Source organism: Pelophylax lessonae (assembly GCF_965119305.1).
Source record: "Pelophylax lessonae genome assembly, chromosome: 2".
Lineage (NCBI taxonomy): Eukaryota > Metazoa > Chordata > Amphibia > Anura > Ranidae > Pelophylax > Pelophylax lessonae.
In genome coordinates this window covers 566664362-566685970 of record NC_138769.1, presented here as the reverse complement: position 1 = coordinate 566685970, position 21609 = coordinate 566664362, and the positions used below count along the sequence as shown (strand labels likewise).

Genomic DNA, 21609 nt, shown 5'->3' with positions numbered 1-21609 from the left:
AACCACAGAGGTGATCAAATACCAGCCAAAGAAAGTGCTATTTGTGGTGAAAAAAAACCAAAAAAACATACATTTTATTTGGGTACAGGGTCGCACGACTGCGCAATAGTCAGTTAAAGTAACGCAGTGCCGTATCACAAAAAAATGGCCTGGTCACAAAGGGGGGGGGGGGTAAACCTTCTGGAGCTGAAGTGGTTAATTGGCCCGTTTATCTATGAATGTGTCAGGGACCTTAGATTGTAAGCTCCTCTGGCCGCATCACCCTGAATGTGTTTTATATCAGAAGCTAAGCAGGACTGGATCTGGTTAGTAGTTGAATGGGAGACTTCCTAGGAATACCAAGTGCTGTAGACTTGGGGGGAAAAAAAAAGATTGCAAGCTCCTTGGGTGTAGGGCAGGGGAGGACTGGGCCAGGGGGCAGGGGGGCAACTGCCCCCAGGGCCCCTCTGATGCCCCTCTGATGCCCCGTAACAAGGCTGCACCGCTTCTGCCACAGACATGCCTAAAGGATTCCCTGTGAAGAGAAGTAAAAACTCTCCACTGCTGACCTACTGAGTGTGCCCCCCCCCCCCCCCCCCAGCATGGATGGTGTAAACTGTGTCTGAACAGAAGCCAGTTCCATGCCCCACTGGAGACTCTCCTCCCCCGGCCAGCACTGATCGAGCTGTCCCAGCTCCCCCCAACCAGCCTCTGCTGGCCAGGTCAGGAACCCGGATTTTGCCGATGAGTAGAGAGTACCTGGAGTAGAGCTTCAGCCTGGAATGGGGGGTCAGGAGGAGGCCGGGAAGAGGGATAGTGGGAGGGGGGCTGATTCGCTGCACCATGGGCTTCTGGTTAGTACTTGCCCCCTAGGCCAAAGGTTGCCAGTCAGCCCCTGGTGTAGGGGGAATGTAAAACATATATATGTGTGCGGAGTGCTGTGTAACTTGATGGCACTATATATATATATATATATATAAGTACTTGTAATAAAAATGTACTCCCTTCCTCTGCAGGCTAGACATGAACTGTATAACACGCTCCTCTATGTATTCCTATGGCCTCTCCTTCTCCTCACTAATATCGCACGCTACGACCGCACTGGGGCTTCTGCATTCCAAATAAAAACACACAGAAGCGGAGTTGTGACCAATCGGCTGTGACATCTGATATATTTTTTTAGATCCTATTGAAGAGGAATTCTGATTGGTCTCCATAGGAACCCTCTCCAGCGCACCTCGTCTGTCTCCAGCAGCGGCCGCCGTGTGTGGGACAGCGGGGGAGAAGTTAGGCGGTGCTGCCTCTAGGACCCGGCGGCCTCCCCCGTACTTCCTGCCTGGCTCGCACACTCACACGCTCAGCCTAATAGACCCGGAGCCGCGGCCTCGTCCTGCTCCCTCCTGCCCAGGCCAGGCCGGGGACACCATGTGAGAACAGGCCCGCTCCTCTCCTCTGCCTGCCTTCAGCTCCGGCCCAGGTGAGTACAGTCCGGGCGGCTGTGCGGGCTCCGGCCCGAGTCAGGGGGGGGGGAAGGACATGGCCGGGTGTCCGTCAGCCTGCACTCTCTATCAACTTGTATGGGAGTGTGCTGTATATGGAGGGAGGTGAGGAGAAGGAGCCTGTGTGAGGAGACAGGCCCACATGAAATGGCCTCCTTGTTAATAATCACACTGATTAATTTGAGTAGAGCTGTGCTCCTCCATCCAGCCTCTTCCTGTTACACTCATTGTCCCCATTCCCCCCCTCATCCTCATTTTATCCTCATTCCCCCCTCATCCTCATTTTATCCTTATTCCCCCCTCATCATCATCCCCATTCCCCCCTCATCCACCACACAGTAAAACTTCTGCTCATCCAGCCGTGTTCAGAATGCTAGCTGTGCATTGTGTGTAAACATGGACCTGGATAGCCCCCCCCCATCTTCACCATTTTATGATTGAATACTTTCTCTAATGTAGATGAATCACACCATCACACTTCACTAGCAAATGGAGCAGAGCCCCGCAACCTCCTCCATTGTTCCACAAAGCTGCACTTTTCCCTGCTCAGGACTCTCTGTCCATCACACAAACTTTCTGCTAACATTGCTAGTGATCGCACTTCCCAGCGTCAGTGTTTTGCTTTTTACTTCATTTTTTTTTTTTTTTTACCTAACGCCGGTTCACATTTGTGCGAGTGCGGCGATCGCATGTAATTCGGAGCGCACTGCTCCTTCATTACATGCGATCAGATGTGCGGATGCAAATTCAGCCATACACTTTGTATGGCTGAAATTCTCACTGTATCCGCACCAAACACGCACATGACCCTTTTTTTCCAGCCGCATCAGGATCGGATCGCACAGTGGTTCACACTTGTGCGATCCGATCCTGTGCGAACTGTCAGATCGCACTGCGATATGCGATCAAACTGGGGGTGTTGTTAACATTTAATTGACACCCCCTGCAAATTCGCAGACTTTCTGCATCGCACAAGTGTGAACCGGGACTTAGAGCCGGTTCACATAGGCGCAACCCGACTTTGCCGGGCGACCTGTGAATTCACGGTGCGCAGCTCGCACCGCGACCTCGGAGCGGCATGCATGGACTTCATATCATTGAAGTCAATGCAGGTCGCTCCAGGTCGCCCCAAAGTAGCTCAGGACCCTTTTTCTAAGTCGGAGCAACTTGTGTCGCTCCTTTTAGAATGGGTCCTGTGCTAATCTATGGCAGGCGACTTGTCAGGCGACCAGGTCGCCTGACGAGTCGCCCCAGTGTGAACCGGCTCTTAGGCCCCGTTCACACTGGGGGACGCTACTTGCCGGGGCGACCTTATAGGTCGCGGAGCGCTGCTCGCACCGCGACCTCGGAGCGGCCGGCACGGACTTCATAACATTGAAGTCTATGCAGGTCGCTCCGGGTCGCCCCAAAGAAGCTCCGGACCCTTTTTTCTAACTCTGAGCGACTTGTGTCGCTCCTATTAGAACGGGTCCGCAGCTTCTCTATGGAAGGCGACCTGTCAGGCGACCAGGTCGCCTAACAGGTCGCCCCAGTGTGAACGGGGGCTTAAAGAGAAGTATGGGAATTGTTTCGTTTTTTTTAAAATCCTATTTACCTAGCTGGACCCCGCCGGTGTTCTATCAGATTACCGCTACCCATCAGATTGTGCAACGGAAGTGACGTTCGGACCAAAAAACACTGACCGCATGTGCGATGCATTCCACGGCCCTATGCATTGCAATCACTTCATGATCTGAAGGGTAGCGGTAATGTGATGGAACACACATGTGGACATCTTACTGCACCCAGCTACGCCCTTAATTTCTGAGTATTTTTAGCAATAAAGTGAGCGTATATAAATAAATATAGTATATTGACCTCTGTGGTGCTGTTTTGATGTTACATTTTGAAAGAAGCTGGACGCCAGCAGTAGGAAGGTGGTGGAGGTCATGTTGGTACACCCCGGTGGTGGAGGTCATGTTGGTACACCCCGCACTGCTCATCTTAACACTTTGTGCTTTCAGAATGAAAAATCCAAGCAGCATCACTGATATCAATATATTATATTTATATAAGCTAACTTTATTGCTAAAATGACTCTGGAATGAAAGATATAGCTGGGTGTAGTAGGTTGTCTGCATGGGTGTTTTATCAGATTAGCGCTACCCTTTATCGCACATGCACAGTCAGTGTTTTTTGGTCAGAACGTCACTTCCCTTGCACAATCTGATGGGTAGCGGCATTCTGATGGAACATTGAGAACTGAGTGATCATACACTGCTGATCGCTCAGTTCTCATAGCTCCCAGAGTAGAAAGTTGGTGGCCACTAGGAATGGGCTTGAGCGTGTTTGGGATCCCACCTGTCTGATCCCACCAGGAACTGACACTGCACAGGGCTAATCACAGGCAGTGAGACATTTCCCTGTCCACAGCTGCACAGATTGGGAAATGTCTCACTGCCTGGAATTAGCCGTGTGTAGTGTCGCCTTCTTGGCAGGATCCGGCAAGTGGGATCCCGAACACGCCTGAGCCCATCCCTAGTGGCTAGCGATGGGCTCAGGCGTGTTCAGGATCCTAGTCCCAGCCCACCTGGCTGATCCCACCAGGAAGCTGTCACTGCACACCACCAATCTCAGAGATTTCCCCGGTCCGCAGCTGCGCAGACCAGGAAATGTCTCACTGTCTGTAATTAAGGGTGTGCAGTGTCGGCTTCCTGGCGGGATCGGACAAGTGGATTTGGACTAGGATCCCAAATACTACTGGTGACTATCAGTCAGCAGCTCTCTGCTCCTCCCACACTTACTGGAGCGCTGGGCTGTGGAGGAGGCGGAAGCCGCTGGCTCATACTCGCCAGTGTTAATTTTGGCAGCAAATTTCAATTTAGTTTTAGTCTTAGTCTTAGGACTAAAATGGCATTTTAGTTTTAGTCCCATTTTAGTCTTCTGCAAGTGTTTTAGTTTTAGTCGTATTTAGTCGACTAAAACTCCAGTATATTTTAGTCGACTAAAACTCCAGTATATTTTAGTCGACTAAAACGCCCTACATTTTAGTCATCTATAATCAAATGGGTGTAGTTCAATTGTAATTTGTAATGCATTATTTAAGCATTTCTCTACAATTTCCAAACTCATTATATACTACTGCTGGTCCTGGAGTGAAAAATCTAATATGTTATTATTTATGCTTTGAGCATGCACCAGTGTTAATTTTTGGCAGCAGATTTCGATTTAGTTTTAGTTATAGTCTTTTGACTAAAATGCCATTTTAGTTTTAGTCGTATTTTAGTCTTAAGACTAAAATGCCATTTTAGTTTTAGTCGTATTTTAGTCATCTGAATTGTGTTAGTCGACGAAAACGTTTTAGTCGGTTTTAGTCGACGAAATTAACACTGATACTCGCAGAGGCCACATGTGTGGCGGATCCCAACTTCATTGTTGTGATCTTGCCCGAGTTTGGACCGGCTCTGTGACTTAAGCAGATTTCAGCCCGCTGTCTGCTGAAAACGGGTCAAAGGGGTGCAAAACAATCTGCACTCCTGTGATCCACAGGTGAACCAAACAAGCTTTGGCTGTACTTCTTTAACCGCTTGCCGACTGCCTAATGACGATTTACGTCGGCAGTCAGCCCCTCAAAGGCAAAGCGTAGTAGGTCTACGTCGCTAGCCTGTGAGGCTCCCGCTCGGTCACGGACCCCCCCCCCCCCCCGTGCGTGTGCCTGATGTCCGCCGTGCACGAGCGATCGTCCGTTACACCGGGAGAAAGGCAGGCGGCTAATGTAAACAAAGCCACCTGTCATTCTCCCCTGTGTAAGAATAGTGATCACACGGTTCTGCTATGTAGGACCGTTGATCACTGTTCTTAAACCTCAAGCCACAACCAATCACAGTTAGAAGCACGCCCCTAGGGACACACTTAACCCATCCCTCGCAAAAAATGTTAACCCCTTCACTGCCAGTGTCATTTTTACAGTAACAGTGCATATGTGTAGCACTGATTACTGTAGAAATGTCACTGGTAACCCCAAAAGTGTCAAAAATGTCAGTCAAGGGTCCTCTCTGTCTGCCGCAATGTCGCAGTCCCGCAAAAAAAATCGCAGATCGCCGCCATTACGCGTTAAAAAAAAAAACAACAAAAATCTTTCCCTTAGTAAACGCAATAACTTTTGCGCAAACCAATCAAAATACGCTTTTTGCAATTTTTTTTTACCAAAAATATGTAGCATAAAACAAATTTGCCTAAAATGTTAAAAAATTTTGATTTTTACATTTTTTTGGGGAATTTCATATAAAAAAAATGTGAAAAATATTGTTATTTTTGCAAAATTGTCGCTTTTTTTTTGTTTATAGCGCATGATCAAAAAATCGTACAGGTGATCAAATACCACCAAAAGAAAGCTCTGTTTGTGGGGAAAAAAAGGACATCAAGTTTGTTTGGTTACAGCGCCGCACGACCGCGCAATTGTCTGTTAAAGTCACGCAAGGGCCGAATCGCAAAATAGGCCCTGGTCAGGAAGGGGGTAAAATCTTCTGGGGCTTAAGTGGTTAAGCCCTTGTTCACACTGAACACAGCTTTGAAATCGTGTGAGTTCATCTGAACTTGCACAATTTCAAAGCAGCATTTCAGTCTGACTTTGGGGAGGCAACTTCAAAGACATCTGTGCAGCTTCATGCACAGATATCTATTAAAATCGCCCCCGCAGTCACCAAAAGTAGTGCAAAGTCAGCGTCGCACCGATTGGGACTCTCCCATTGCCAGCAATAGGCTGCGATTTGACATGTCAAATTGCGCCGATGTGAACGGGGGCTTTAGCAATATTAAACTCAAAAGCAATAATTTTATTATATTGCAGGTTATCAATTCTTAGATGTGATGGCTGTATTCGTTTTCCTTTATTTATTTATTACAGGTATTTATGTAGCGCTGACAATTTACGCAGCGCTTTACATATATGTCATACATTCACATCAGTCCCTGCGCTCAAGGAGCTTACAATCCCATATAAGCTCCTATAACCACTGTCTTCCCCTGGCAGGGATGGCTTCCCCCACCAGGAGAAGACAATTGCTAATTTGCCTGTCAGCACTGTCTGTGTTGGCCTGCCTAACTCACATTCATTCATTCATGCATGCATACATACATACACATACTAGGGCCAAATTAGACAGGAGCCAATTAAGAAAAGTATGGGTTTATAAAGAAAAAAAAAATAAACATTTATACTCCCCTAGGTGGATGCAATATCTGTCCCCCGCTGGCTCTAAGACCAAGAACCAAGTAACCAACCGCTGGCGATCACTCAGTTCTCCACTTTGAGCAGAGAGCCTTGACTGACAGTCACCACTCTCTGCTCTGCCCATCCAGCCCTCACTGGAGCGCTGGGCTGTGCGTGCGGGGCAGGAGCAGCTGGCCCAGTCTCCCAGCGGCTCACTGAGAGGCTGAGCCAGCTTCCGGTCCAGGCATCTGGGTGGATCCTGTGTAAAGTCTGGATCGATCCAGAGCCTGGACTGGCTTAGTTATGTCAGCCGGCTGGTGGCTGAAAACGGGTCACAGGTGTGCAGAAGGAACTCCGCTCCTATGATCCATAGGAGAAATGGGGCCGAAGTAGCTTTGGCCTTACTCCACCTTTTAACCCCTTCCCGCCAACCGCCTCCTGGCCCTTTAAGAATTCTGAAAGGTGGATGTGGGTATTCAGGTCATGTGACCACTGTGATTGGCTGTAACATGGTCATATGATTGGAAAGCTCCCAATCGGAACTATGCATCGAGAGCTTACTGATTCCTGCCGCCTACTGTGCTGGGAGTGTGGAGGAAGCATGCTCTCAGCACAGTAAGTTGTTTACACAGGGCTTCATATATGCGGAAGCTCTGCAATAGGGCCCAGCCTCCGAGAGGCTGCATATATGCGTACTGTCGGCGCAAAGGGGTTAACATACCAGAATTCTCAGAGGAAACCCTTCCTTATTTTTACCTGGTTATCCAACCAGTAAAGCTGGCCTCAGATTGAAATATAATGATCAACTTCTCCCGAACAGGTTTGGAAAATGTTTGTGTGATCAGCACTGTGGCCAATCAGCTGCAGCACTGATCAGTGTAATCTGACAGCAGAGCAGTCCCTGCAGTCAAAATACAATAACCACCTTATTTGTGTGGATGGGGAAACCTGTTTAGTTTTTTTTTTGATTGGCCGACGACTGTAGAGGAAAAAAAAAAAAAACAGATCCCTGTATGGCCAGCTTAAAGTTGGAACTATACTCAACTTTGCTCCAGTGATGCAACATCCTGGGACTCCCTCCCGGCCGCTGACATCTTTGAACAGCCAGCTTCTGGGTATCAAACTCTAGGCACTTTCATTGGCTGGGCGAGGATGTCACTCATGTGCATGCACTCCGTTGGCTTCAACATTGCACTATTTCTATAGCGAGATGCACAGGTGCGGGCAGGCAGGTAGGTCATTTTAATGCAGGAACGACAAAGCATGTCTCTTCTGCATTCAAAATCTTGCCTGTTTACCCATTTTTATTTAGTACCTAAATTCCCACTTTAAAGTATAACTAAAGGCAAACCTTTTTTTTTCCGTTACACTGGAGAGGGATTTAAACACCTGCCAATTTTGTATTGCTGTCTGTGCCCCCGTTGGGGAGATTCAACCATTTTATTTGTCCTGTTTACCATTATCAATGAAAGCGAAATTAAAAAAGAAAACAAAAACAAATTTTAGGTTGACCCCAGAACAGGAATAGAGGGGATATCTTCCAGTGGGGGTCCTACTTCTAGTGACAAGTGATTTCCTCACTTTAGGGGTATTTTCTCTTACTTCCTGTTTTGGCTACGGCACAGGAAGTGAAAGTGAAATCTCCCTACATGGGATACAGATGGCCAAAAAAATAAAAAAAACCTTACAAGGATTATACCCCTTCCTCCTATATCCAAAATGGGGAAAAAAAGTTTTTGCGCTTAGTACATCTTTTTGTGTCTTTTAAAAAAAAAAAAAAATTTACAGGGTTGAGACAGACCATTTTTGATTGGAGTGCTCACAATGATCAGCTTTTGGCTTCTTTCACACGACCGCTCAGTTTTTTTCCTCCACTGCGGCACTTTTTTCTTTTTCATGACATTTGTGTCATCCGGTTCGTATGTCTGCATATCATCCCATCCGTTTGCGGATGCTATACGGACATAATGTATGTCTATGGGATTGCAGATGTCAGCGGATGACACCGCTAAATTTAGATTTTGCATCCTTTCCGTTTTTTTAAACAGAAGAAAAAATAGGGTTCTGTTCCGTTCCAAAAAACGGAACAGAACTGAAAGGACGCAAATCGGATGTCAGCGGATGGTCATCCGCAATCCCATTGACATGCATTATGTCCATATATCACCCGCAAACGGATGGGGCGATATACGGACATACAGAACGCCCGTGTGAAAGGGGCCTTTATGTAGGTAAAACCTTTCCCCAACAGAAAAAATATTTTTGCTATTAACTGCTTAAAAAGTGTTAGCTGGAGTTTGGCTTCAATTTGTTAGTCAAGTTCATCTAACATCTCCCCTCCTGAGATTTATCAAACCTGAAGCAACTGTGCATGACTACCAATCAGCTTTTATCGTCCGCTTGTTCATTTAAAGCAGTGGTCTTCAACCCTGGTGCTCAGGGCCCACTAACAGGCCAGGTTTGCAAAATAACTGAAATACATCCCAGGTGATATCATTTGATGCTCAGTGATTGCAGTACTCTAGTCTGCATCTCCCCAAGGTAATACTTAAAATCTGGCCTGTTAGTGGGCCCTGAGGACCGCAGTTGAGGACCACTGATTTAAAGTGTTCACTTTTAGGCCCCTTTCAGACAGGGCGGATTGTGTTCTGATTAGCTCACAAATCCTTTGCTGGTCGGAGCAGAGCAGGCGAGTGGATGCAGACAGAGCTCACTCTGCTGTATGGGCAGCCGGGAGTAAATGGAACCTGCTGTCCGTTTTTACACCCAGCTACCTCTGATCCAGTCTGCCTAAACTGAAAAGAACAGAGTTCTCTTCAGTTTTTTTTTTTTTTTTTTTTTTTTTTTTCGGATCGGACCTGGAGGTAGACAGGTGTAAAAAAAAAAAAAAAAAAAAAAAAAAAAAAGTCCGTTTACACTCTCCTGTTAATGGGAATGGATGGACCTTCTGATCAGGTGCACCAGGAAAAACTGACCAGTGGACCTGTGAAAGGAGCCTAACATGAAAAGGTGAACCAGTAAAGTTAGCGGATCCCCAGTGGCCAGCCATCCCCGTTGCTGCTGCTGCCCTCCTATTGCTGGAGCAGTCTGAGGGAGTCGGCGGTCTGGCTCAGGGATGTTGGGGTTCCTGAGTCTGTGGTTTTCTGCCATCAGGACGCCCTACTTCAGTGGCATAGCGTGGCGGAAGGCAGTAGAGGGGTAACGGAAAGAGAGCAGGCACTTGGAGCGGAACTGCTGTTCATGCTATTCAGATAATCGGAGCCAATGGGCTAAGGGAGGGGGTAAAGTTCATTGCCGCATCCACCATCCCTTCTCTATAAAAGGTGTGCTGCAAGAGGGGGAACTACGTGAGCTCCAATATCTGGGGGAGGATTCGGATATGTAGTGCTGGGAAAGGTTCCATCTGTGTTATTGCGGCTGCTACTGTGAAGGGAGGACGGGGAAGAGTGAGCTCATCTCCCAGTTAAGATCTGAAGGGGGGGGGGATCAGAGTTCACTATCTGATTCATACCATCTGGGGGTGAGGAGATGACTGGCAGGATTTACTGTCTGATGTTCTGTGCCAAGGGGGGAGGGGGGGCAGCTCTTCCTGCACCTTCCCCTGGCCATGCTTGCGCACCTGAGATCTCCTCTCCACTTCTTCTCTCTGCCATGGCATGGATCATATTCTAGGTGTTCAGGGTTGGGCCAGCTCACTGGAGTTAGAGGAGCAGGATTCCAGTATGACAGGGTGCCCCCAAGCCTGCGATTTTCAGAAGGTCCTGTGCTGAGCAAATTGGATCTCCGACATTTATATAATAAAGGACCAGTCTGTATACTAGAAGCCATCACCATGTCCTTGACTAGATGCATGTCTGATTCGGAGCTCTCGCAAGGAGCTCCTAGTACAGCAATCTCCACACGAGCTATTGTGTTCTCACCCGGGAAGGACCCCCCCCCACCAGAACACATCGGTCAGCACTCTTAGGCATTGGCTGAGAGCGCTGATTGGATGCCAATCGGCAGACCTTTTTTGGTTCTGCCGGCTTCTGGCTACATAAGAGAAGGGGTTTTGTTGTTAAAATAAAGTTTTGTAGTTAACAAAAAAAAAAGCTGTCTCCTAGATTCAAACCAAATTTGTCAAGTCCTGTCCTAATGCATATAATGCAATAAGTTTAAAAAAAAACCTTCTGACTTTAGGACTCCTTTAACCGCTTCCCGCAAACCGACGTACCTGTAGGTTGGCTTGAAGAATTGGTTCTACTGGGGTAATGCCTGCAGCTGCAGGCATCCACCCTGTAGCCGTTATCAGAGGGAGCGAGAGGGGACGTCCCCCTTCCCGCTCCGCTCTGCGGCTCTGCTCGGGTCTCCCATCCCATCGGAAGACACGAGTGACCAGCTGGCACGTCCAAAATGTGATTCGGCTTCATTTGGGTTTCTGATCAAATATCCCAGAAGCGATGTCCCTTTCGGTTAATTTAGCTGCCAACGGCACCAATTTAAAAAAAAAAAGTGACCGTATTGAAAAATGCTGATTTCAGCGTTTTGAATACTTTTAAGTGCAGTGGAGGGGTTTGGGGTCTTTTTGACCCCAGATCCCTTCATAAAGAGTACCTGTCACTGCCTATTACTGTCACAAGGGATGTTTACATTCTTTGTGACAGCAATAAAAGTGATCAGATTTTTTTTTTATTAAAGGAACAGTGATAAAAATAAAATAGGAACATTTTTTTTTTTCTCAAGTCCTCTTCCAGGACAGCCCATGAGACCTAGGGCTCCTCCTACCAGGACAGGAAACACGTTTAAATCAATCAGATAAAAGGCGGCCCTCTGGTCCTCAGACTTCAGTATTAGTGTTTCCTCCAGACAGGGGGTAACATGTTCCTGGGACTGGTCTCATGGTCTGTCCTTTGAAGACGTGGAAAAACATTTTTTTTTTCTGTTTGCAGCTTCTCCTGCCCAAGTGAGGTACCTATACTTACTGGCATAGTGGTGACCACTTTATCTCCTGCTTCTCGAAGTCTGGGGAAGACAGGACCATGGATGGCTGTCATGGAATGCAGGGGGTGAGTCCTTTTTCCATTCTGTGGCGGCGTCCTGTGATGCTGCCGATTCAAACCCGACAGCTGTTTGAATTTGGCGCCATAAGCGGAAAGGGGGGAACTCCTGCGTTCCACTCTGACCTTAGGAAGTGACGAGGTCACTTCCGGCGCAGTGGCGTCCTCCGCGGGCGCCGGAAACGATAGTTCTTGTTTTCTTTGGCGCAAACAGGAGATTCTGGATGTAGGTGAAGACACAGCAGAGGCTGCGGAACACCAGACAGAGCGGGATGGACTCCTCTGCAGCATCCGCTCTGGCACCGACACCTCCCAGGTAATCTCTGGGACTCTTCCCTTTTTGCTAATACCTGTGGGGTTTTTCCTTTTCCTTCCCTCTATTTAATGGTTTACGGGCTGGTGAAGGGGGCACTCTTTTCTTCTTCCCTGCACAGTATGTTTGGGAATTGTTTTGGGGGTCTTAACTCAAATGGGGTATCTTTTCTGTTATAGAGCAAGGCTCAGGACAAGGTCCAAGTGCAGCCCCCCAAAAAGAAATGTGCCGTTTGCGGGACAAAGCTAAGTTCCACATGGAGCAAAACAGTGTGCCGCACATGTATTGATATTTTAAGGATGACCCAAATATATCCTCTGAGGATGCTAACTTCGGTCAGAGATGAGCTAACTTCAACTTTTAGCACCTTTAAAACCCTCATCGATAAATTGCAGACTCCAGTACAGACTCCTGTACAGCCTCAAAGCCCAATATATATTTCTCATCCAACAAGAGTGTGTGGTGACGACACGAGGGAAGAGTTGGGAGTCGCCCCCATTCCTCGTTTGAGGAATCTGGTTCAGGGGAGGAACCCAGGGATAGGGAATCCAGTAGAGGTTCCAGATATAAATTATCACTTGAAGACGTAGACAAATTGCTTAAAGCAGTATATGTTACACTAGATATTGAGGAGGAGAAGGTGCAATTATCTAAGCGTGATCTTATGTATGCAACACATAAGAAAAAGGCTAGAGTTTTCCCTGTGCACAGCTCCCTGCTAGATACAATCAAGCTGGAATAGGAAAATCCTGAAAGGAAACCGTTTTTTTTTTCCTGGTAATTTAAAAAGGAGGTTTCCTTTTGATGACAGCACAGAACAGCCATGGAATAAAATTCCTAAACTAGATGCCCCTCTTTCAAAAATTTCAAAGAGTACCGATCTGGTGTTTGATGATATTGGTACACTTAAGGACCCAATGGACAAGAGAGCTGACATTATGTTACGCAGGGCCTGGGAATTCTCAGTTGTGAGTCTGAAACCAGCCTTAGCATCCACCTGTATAGCCAGACATCTCGAGTTATGGCTTTAACAGATTCAATCCCACCTATCTGCCGGGACACCTAGGGATCAGATTGTTAAATCTTTCCCTCTTCTATTTCAGGCAGTAGGTTTTTTGACCGATTCCTCCGCTAAGTCGGTCAGAATAACAGCCAGAACCTCAGCTTTGGTTATTTCAGTCAGGAGAAGTCTCTGTCTCAAAACATGGTCAGGTGACTGTGCTTCCAAATTGCGCCTCTGTGGTCTTCTCTTTACAGGCGACCATCTCTTTTGCCCTAAGCTGACAGAAGCTCTGGAACGTACTGCTGATAGAAAGAAGTAGTTTCCAGAAAAGAAAAATCCCTATATACCCGGAAGTTTTTTCAGGGCAGGGGCCACGGGAGGTTCAGGCCGGGCCCAAGAAACATTGGACTCGCCATAAAGGTAGGAGTAGGGGGAGTATCCTGTTTAACCCTCCTCAACACCCTGCCAAACCACAGTGACTCCTTTCGCGGAGTGGGCGAAAGATTAAGGGCCTTCCTCCCACAGTGGAAGGAGATTACGTCAAGCCCTTTTATTCTGGACCTTGTGTCCACAGGGTACAGACTGGAATTCAATTCCAGGCCCTCGGAGAGTTTAATTACCAGTCTCCCCAAATATCGAGTCAAAGCAGCTGCTTTGAGTCTCCAAATCGGACACTAAAGCCTTGTACACACGTACCGATTGTCGGCCAACCGATCGGCCGTCTTTTGTCCAGGGATGTCCTGTCCGCTGAACAGTGCAAAAGACTGCACACGAATTTTGTCGGCCAACAACAGCCGACTGCAGAAGTGATGTCATGTGATGGTTAACTTTCCTTGTCTTTTTTCTTTTCTGAGCATCCCCAGTCTTGCAAATCTGCTGTCTGTCGGCCAAAATCTGTACTGACTGGCGAACAATCGGCCATTCTGGTGTTGGCCAACAAAAATTTTAATGCCTGCACGACAGATTCTGTTCGGCCGAAAATGCGCTGTCGGAAGCATCATACTAACAAGCCTACAATCGGCCGATCGGTCGTCGGCCGAATATTTACGGCCGACAATCGGTACGCGTGTACGGGGCTTAAGATCAGAGAGTGTTGATACCTGTTCCAAAGGGGAGGGGGAACAGGGCAGAGGATTTAACTCCCACATCTTTGTGATAAGAAAACCCTCAGGGGGTTATCGTTTGATTCTGAATCTATGCACTTTAAATTGTTTGATAAAATACAAGCATTTTCTCATGTAATCGGTGAATCCAGAATGTTTCATGGCAACACTGGACCTAAAGGATGCCTACTTTCACATCCCCATTCACCTGGCTTACCAGAAGTTTTTACGACTAGCAGTAAAGCTAGGGTCGGAAATCCGACATTTTCAATTTCAGGCGCTGCCTTTCAGATTATCCTCAGCCCCACACATCCTCCTAGTAGTGGTGGACTCAAGTCAGAAACTAGAAAGGGATCTCCAGACAGTTCAGGAGTTCCTTGGGTCACTAGGCTGGAGGATCAACAAAGAAAAATCTTACCTAACACCTTCCCAAAGAGTGACATATCTCGGAATACGAGATTTCCTCTCTGGACCAGAAGATTTTTCTCTCAAAAAGCATGGTTTTAAAGATGTTTCAGATGGTGACTAAATTACAAACCAACCAGTGGGTCTCACTCCGGGACATCTCTAGAGTCATAGGCCTCATGACCTCCTGTTTTTCGGCTGTCCCTTGGGCTCAGTTTCAATAGCGTCCCCTCCAAGGGTTCCTGGTAAAAAACTTGGAAGGATCTCCAGAGTCCTTGGAACTAAAGGTGAAAATTCCCTCCAGGGTAAAGAGAACCCTATGGTGGTGGAGATTGCCACTTCACCTAACGAAGGAATTGAACTGGGTTATTCAGGTATCACAAAAGATAACCATAGACGCGAGCGCCTCCGGATGGGGAGCTCATCTCCAGAGCCAATTAGCACAGGAAGAATGGTCCCCACTAGAAGCACAGGCATCGTCAAATCAGAAAGAGCTCAGGGCAGTGGAAAAAGCCTTATAGGCCTTTCAAGCAGACATCAAAGGAAGTCCTCTGCAGTTTCGATCTGAGAACATTGCAATGGTGGCGTACCTCAACAAACAGGGAGGTGCTTGGAGTCGGGGGTTGCAGTTCATTGCCCAAAAATGTTTTTCTTGGGCCGAAGTGAACCTTGCCTCCATTTCAGCTCTTCATCTGAAGGGGACTCAGAACGTCTTTGCAGACCTGCTCAGCCGTCACCAGGTATGTCGGGACAATTGGTCCCTCAACCCGAAAGACTTAGCAGAAATTGCGGCCAGGTGGGGTTTACCAGAAGTGGATCTCTTTTGCAGCCCAAACAAACAGCAAAACAAAGGGTTTTTTTTTCCCTGAACCAAAGGGATCAATTCCTGGGGATCGACGCTTTTGCGAATCCCTGGTCATTCAACCTTTGCTATGCCTTTCCCCTAGTCAGGCTAATCTCAGAAGTCCTTCGGAAATTTCCACAAGAGGATACCAATTTAATACTAATAGCCCCCTTTTGGCGCAAAATGCTGGGGTTTTCACGCCTGCAGGCTTTAACCTCACAGCCTCCAATAACTCTACCTTGGAGATAAGATCTGTTGACTCCAGTTTCGGTATTGCATCCGCACATCACATCCTTAAAGTTGACAGCTTGGTATCTGAAGAGCAGATACTAAGTTCCCAGGGATTCTCAGACTAGGTAGTGAAGACCTTGGTTAATTGTCGAAAGCTTGTCACGAGCGCTATATACTCCAAAGTTTGGAAGAAATTCAACTCGTGGCTGGCTGAAAATCAGGATCTCTGGATGTACCATCCATTCTGGAATTTTTTCAAGAGGGTGTCAATAAGGGTATCTCCCTTAGTACTTTAAAAGTGCAGGCTGCATCCATTAGCATTTTTCTCCAGTATTCCCTTTGGAAAAATCCCATTGTAGCTAGGTTCTTCAAGGCAGTTGCCCAGGCTAAGCCCGTAGTTGTCAGATCATGTCCGCCTTGGACCCTTGCCCTGGTCCTTCAAGCCTTTGTACAGTTCCTTTTGAACCATTCAAGGACTTAACAGTAAGATTACTCACACTGAAAGCTGCGTTCCTGATTTCAGTAACGTCCGCTCGAAGAGTTAGTGAATTACAGGCCCTCTCGATTAGGGAGCCTTTTCTTATGATTTTTGATGAGAGTAGTGTTAAAAACCGATCCAGGGTTTTTACCTAAGGTAGCCACTTAATTTCACAGAGTGGAGGATATTGTACTACCTACCTTTTTGTTGTTCTCCAAAAAATGACAAAGAAAAGAATTTTAGTTTTTTGGATGTCAGAAGGGTTCTTCTGGCCTACCTAGATAGAGGTGACTAAAACCTTTAGAAAAAGTGAAACCTTATTTGTACTTTTTTCTGGCACACACAAGGGTAATAGAGCTTCTAAGGCCACCATTGCTAGGTGGATAAAGCAGACTATTACAGAAGCTTATAAAGCTAAAAAATGTGCATTGTCCGCGTCTTGGGCTGAAAGGGATGGTGCCTCACCAGAACAAATCTGTAAGGCAGCTACCTGGTCTAACTTTTTGACCTTTATCAGACATTATCGCCTGGACCTCCTCTCTTCTCAGGAGCAGGCATTTGATCGAAAGGTGCTCCAGGCAGTAGTCCCTCCCTAGATTGGTAAGTTCTAGCTCATCGTCTCATGGGCTGTCCTGGAAGATGACTTGAGAAAAGCTGAGTTAGGCTTACCTGTAACTCCTTCTCTGAGAGTCTTCCAGGACAGCCGGATTCCCACCCGGTGATGTATTTTATTATGTATTATATATCTATATATGTTTTACAGGAATGTCCTACGGTTCTCGAATACTGAAGTCTGAGGACCAGAGGGCCGCCTTTTATCTGATTGATTTAAATGTGTTTCCTGTCCTGGTAGGAGGAGCCCTAGGTCTCAAGGGGGTTCCTGGAAGACTCTCAGAAAAGGTGTTACCGGTAAGTCTAACGCAGCTTTTTTTTTTTTTAAAGCGTCCCCATGAGCTTGCTCACCAAAAATAAAAGGATACGTAAGTTAAGCCCGCAAATGTAAACTGTGTTAAAATCACACATGTGAGGTATCACCGCAATCGTCAGTGTGTGAGCAATAATTCTAGCAAAAGACCTCCTCTAACTCTAAACTGGTAACCGTTAAAATGTTTTAAAGCTATGCCTTTGGAGATTTTTAAGTACAGTAGTTTGTCGCAATTCTAAACCTTGTTCGGTATCTATTTACTTGGCGTAACATCATCTTTCACATTATACAAAAAAGTTGGGCTAACTTTACTTAGTTTTTTTTTTTTTAATTCAGTGAAGTATATTTTTTCCAAAAAAATTTGCGTTTGAAAGACCGCTGAGCAAATACCGTGTGACAAAAAAAATTGCAACATTTTATTCTCGAGTCTTTGCTAAAAAAATATTAGTGGTTACTGATGCCTCTTGCTTAGGTGTTGCAGCCTCTGGAGCCTTTCAAAAAAGGTGTGTATATGTAATGACAGATCATGTGACACTTAGATTGCACAAAGGTGGACATCATTTCACTAATTTTGTGACTTCTGAAGGTTAATTGGCTGCACCAGAGCTTTTTATGGGCTTCATAACAAAGGGGGTGAATACATACGCACATGCCAATTTCTATTTCTAAAATATAGTTTTATGTATATATTTTTCTCTTTTCACTTCACCAGCTTAGAATATTGTGTTCTGATCCATCACATATTCATATTATCAAAACATTGAACTTAAGGCTGTAATGTAACAAAATAGGTAAAAATTTAAGGGGGGGGGATACTCTTGCAAGGCACTGTAATTTTCTTTATTTTTTTTTTTTCTATTTTTTTCTATTTGTTTTATAAAACAAACTGACTTTTTTACCGCAATTTACAGGCGTTTTTCGTGCAGGCGTTTTTAGATTGAATAGAGACCAATGGAAAACGCCTGTAATCTGCCCAAAAAGAAGCTCATGTACTTTTTTGAGCGTTGGGCGTTTTGCTCACAGCGTCAAAATGCTCAGATGTGAACAGGGGCCATTGAAATGAATAGGATTTGTCTTGTTGGGAGTTTTGAGAGCTGATCCTAGAGCAGAAAAACTCCCCAAAAAACGCCCCAAAACGCCTAGATGTGAACGGAGCCTAATAGAATAGTGCCCCATCATTGGTATTGGAGGAATAGTGCCTAATTGTTTATATTTGTGGGAGAAATGATGCCCCATTGCTGGTGTCAGTCGGAGGAATAGTGTCCCATCATTGGTGTCAGTGGAAGGAAAAATGCCCCATTGTTAGTGTCAGTGAGAGGAATGGTTCCCCACTCTTGGTGTCCGTGGAAGGAACGATGCCCCCTTGCTGGTGTCAATAGGATTAATAGTGCCCCGAGGGCCAGGTAAGGGCAAGTAGAGATCCGCGTTCGACCGACCTGCCGCAGTTTGTAGAATTCTGCCTTAGACCTAAAGAAGCATTTATTCCTTGTAGGACAGGGACAACCCAACTGCAAAGGGTCATTGTTCCTTTCCCTAGAGATGTTTTAAAGCCTAACAGCATTGAGTTCTTGCAAGTACGAGACCTACCTCCAACATACTGACTGCGATTCAGTTTAAGACTTTGACATTTTTTTCTGAAGGTATGGTCGCATTAGAAGGAACTTTGCCAAAGGGGCCATTCACACTATGTGCCATCACCTGTGTTTTTTTTTGTCATTAGTTTTCTATGTCATGTTCAGACCAGAATGCAATGTTTCATTGCATTCCAGAGCTGTGCGATATGCAACATGTTTTCATAATAACACTTTGCTCTGGATGGCCCTACAGCAAGCAAAGCACGCTGTGCAGTGACATGAATGAAGTGTTTGTTTGTACACCTCAAATAGAGTTGAAACAAAAAGAAAAAAGGGGGCTGTGCAATAAAGCACGCATTACACCATCCTCCGTTGCACAGCGATGCAGCTCAAAATTCTGCACACTAAACTTAGTGTGCAGACATCAGCATTTTGGACTGTGGGGCACTGTGAATGGACCTTATTTATGAATTCTTGTGACAGTTTGACACGTGTGATATATTCAGGTACTTATTTGCAGCTCTTTCCTGATATGTTGCAGCTGCTGCAGCAAGTTAAATGGAAATACTAATAGTTCTGAGTTTAAGCAGAATAAAAGCCACAAATACCTCTGATCAAACATCTGCAAGGTCCTGTGACTTTATTTGCTCCCAGGCTTTTTCCAGGTGCCAGGTCTTGGGCAGTCTATATTGACTGGTGTGGTATGACGTAACTTACACTCATGCATAGTAGCGCATTCTTCCTGGCAGACATTAATGTGCTGAGAATGTACCCTGAGCTGCACATTCACAGTTCAGTATACATTTTAAAGAAGACTGCGAACAGACAGATACAATTTTTTAATTGGAGAAGAGACATAGCATGTCGCTTATGCAATACATATAGCCTACCTGCTCGCAGTTTATTGTACACTTTTTTTCCACTTCAAGGAAACTGCCAATAAATAAGACCAATGTGATTTTGGCTTAAGCAGGGCTGTGACACCCCCACACCCTGTCTCTGGTTGCTAGGAGGCTGTGGGCCTCCTTGGTTGCTAGGACTTCGCTAGACTCGCAGCGTCCTTGATTGCTAGGACTTCGCTAGACTCGCAGCGTCCTTGATTGCTAGGACTTCGCTAGACTCGCAGCGTCCTTGGTTGCTAGGACTTCGCTAGACTCGCAGCGTCCTTGGTTGCTAGGACGTTGTCAGACTCGCAGCGTCCTTGGTTGCTAGGACGTTGTCAGACTCGCAGCGTCCTTGATTGCTGCTAGGACGTTGTCAGACTCGCAGCGTCCTTGATTGCTGCTAGGACGTTGTCAGACTCGCAGCGTCCTTGATTGCTGCTAGGACGTTGTCAGACTCGCAGCGTCCTTGATTGCTGCTAGGACGTTGTCAGACTCGCAGCGTCCTTGATTGCTGCTAGGACGTCGTCAGACTCGCAGCGTCCTTGATTGCTGCTAGGACGTCGTCAGACTCGCAGCGTCCTTGATTGCTAGGACGTTGTCAGCTGCACAACACTATAACCACTGACGACCACCTCGGGGCTTAACATGCACTGAGGATGGAGTATAAAAAGTCCACATGCAGAGCTAATCTAAGGCTAGGTGTAAACAGTCCAAATAAAGAGAAGGAATTCCTCCACCAACTTCAGTGAGTGAAAAAAGGCACACCACACCACCGTGAGGTAATAATATCTCCTTACCAGAGGTAGGAAAAATAGTGCAGTAAATCATGGGTCTCTCATAATCCACACCCAAGGAACCATTTAACGCTCTACCCGGCAATTGATATAAAGCTTACTGGATCAAAGGTAGAGAGGAGTGGATCCAGGTTGGATGACTATAGACAATCCTTCACTTGACTCACACTCGCTGATCCCAAGGAGCATTTCACATAACAGATAGAAAACTCATAGTGAAGTACGCATGTCCAAAGGGTAACTTTTACTAGAAATGTACTTAGTGTACATCCTAGCAATCAAGGACGCTGCGAGTCTGACGACGTCCTAGCAAACATAAAAAGCATAAAACTATCTCAATGCCGCTGATCTAGCGTGCTTGTATCTCTGTCTGTATTGTCACTCCCGCCTTACCACCACTTCTCCATGCATTTGTTACATGAACGGGAGATTGTTTGTTTTCTTATGAGTGTCTATAACTTCCAGTACCTGTGATTTGATTTCCATTGTCAAATGAATGTTATGTAATAAGTATACATGTGTGTTAGCAAATTGTATTGGGGGTGATTTAATAGAGTATTTGCAACAAAGTTTATGGCAGTATGTATGTTGTCTGAAGCTTTGCATTAAATTCACTCAAACTCTGCTACATTTTATTGTTGGTACCAATGCATGTGAGAATTGAAGTGTCTGAATGCCCCCATAGCATGCCGCTTGCTATGTGGGCACTTGTGCATCTAGTGACGCCTGGCCCGGCCTAGCTCTCTCTTCACTGGAATTGATTGAGATGGTTCCCACCTGTGTGAAGAGGGAGAGAGAGAGAGCAGCACTGGATAAGGATTGGGCTTAGGAAAGTATTTGGGAGGGCGGTATCCTGAGGACATACGTTTTCTTTTTTTTTTTTTTTTTTTTTTACTTTAATGCAGAGAATGCATTAAGGTAAGAAAAAAAAAAAACACTTCGTTTACAACCACTTTAATTATGCCAAGTGTAATCATTGTGCTATAAGAATTCTACAACATCATTTTGTCATTGGGTTCCTCTAGAACTGGCATTTGAAACCTTTTTATTACTCTCCCAACTCTTCCAAATAGCTTCTCGCCTGTAAAGTTTCTCCACTTCACAAGAGCGATGCTTACGACAGTTTTGTCAGTGTGGCGACACTCATATACACCTTGCCAACACATACATAGATCTGTCATAATTTCCACAATTCGTCACACCACTGCAAGACAGATTCCTAACGAGTATCTACGACACTATATGAATTCCGAGGATTGTGTTTTGATTGTAATTACATACAAATGTTTCATGCGTAGGAATATTCTGAATACTTTTCATCCTCCCAAAAGCATAAAGGAATGAGTAGCG

The 21609-nt window shown here is 45.9% G+C and overlaps 1 protein-coding gene across 1 annotated transcript in view; it reads left to right on the top strand.

The window, feature by feature from the left end:
- The first annotated feature begins 1193 nt into the window (after positions 1 to 1193).
- The window catches only part of BAZ2A (bromodomain adjacent to zinc finger domain 2A), a 121703-nt gene continuing 101287 nt past the window's right edge, over positions 1194 to 21609 (top strand). Inside the window, exon 1 of the mRNA XM_082245174.1 lies at positions 1194 to 1456. The gene's annotated coding sequence lies outside the window, so the exon portion shown is untranslated. The remainder of the gene's footprint in view (positions 1457 to 21609) is intronic.